Consider the following 1,259-nt stretch of genomic DNA (forward strand, 5'->3'; position numbering starts at 1 on the left):
TAATAGAACCTACTTCTTAAGCTGATAGGAGAACTAAATAACACATGTAAAGCTCTTAAGAGTGCCTAACACATAATAAGCCCTCAAAATATGTCAGTGACTAATACAGGCAAACTTTAGAGAATGTTCACTCTAAAAGTTGCAATGTCTTATTTAGTGAGCATCTATTGGCGAGGCACAACTTATAGGAACTATAGGAACAGAATTCAGAGAAAATACATAGCAGAATTTGTGCTCTAAGAACTCAGTCTGAAGAGGAGCACAAACGTGAACGCGAAAAGTTAAACTTCTAATTCAGGGGAGACTCTGGTGAGTTCTAAATTAAAAGTGATTGCTAAATGCCGTGGAAGCCATAAGGCTCCTGTTTGAGGACGTGGAGCATGTATGGAAGACAGAGCAGGGCTGAGGAAGAGAAAAGAAGGGAGACAAGGGCACAGAGACGCGATGCCCTGGGCTGGCCCGGGCGCTCAGCAAGAGGAGGGTGGGGGGATAATGTTAAAGGCAGCTTGAGCCGCTGCCTAGATAGTTTTATGTAGCCCACTGAGGAGGGCTGATGTGACAAAATGAAGACTCGCTGAAGGTTTTTAATAAGAAGAATGGTATAGTCAGAATGTTTATGAGACTATACCCCAAGTACAGGCACTTGCCAAGAAGACTAAAACATGGGTCTGAACATTTGAGTTCTGGCCTTGGTTTGAACATTCCTGCTGTGACCCTGGCTCTGACCCCTCTAAGCTTCACAATGGGATAATAATCCCTGTTCTGTCTTCTTCTCAGGGCTCTCGTAAGAACAGATTCAGAATGAGGCAGGGCGTGGGCGGTAGGACCCTTCGGTGGCAGGGGAGAAGGGAGGCAGGGACACGCTTGCGTAGGACCCTATCTACCAGAGACAGTGAGAACCTGGGCCGGGCAGCAGAGTAACAGCGTGTCAAGCATTGGGCTCTTTTTATTTTCTACTTCTAGATAATTTATTCATTCATTGTGTGTGTTTTTCTCAATCTCAGAGTTTTCTGTCGGAAGGTGTTAATATTATCTCCAGAGCAGCATTTTATATCACTTTCCACTAGTTCCTCATGTGTTCGTAACAGTGATATGACAGCAGATACACTTAAGGAGTTTTATGCTTAAATTTCCCCCCTGCATTTCCATAAGAAATCAGATGAAGTACTTTTTACTCTATTAAAAAGTAGAATGGATATGATTAAATCTTATCATACTTTACGGTACTATGCTATATGAAGTTTTTATCTTGAATCTCT

The sequence above is a fragment of the Pteropus vampyrus genome, unplaced genomic scaffold, assembly GCF_000151845.1.
Source record: "Pteropus vampyrus isolate Shadow unplaced genomic scaffold, Pvam_2.0 Scaffold71, whole genome shotgun sequence".
In the NCBI taxonomy this organism is placed as follows: Eukaryota; Metazoa; Chordata; class Mammalia; order Chiroptera; family Pteropodidae; genus Pteropus; species Pteropus vampyrus.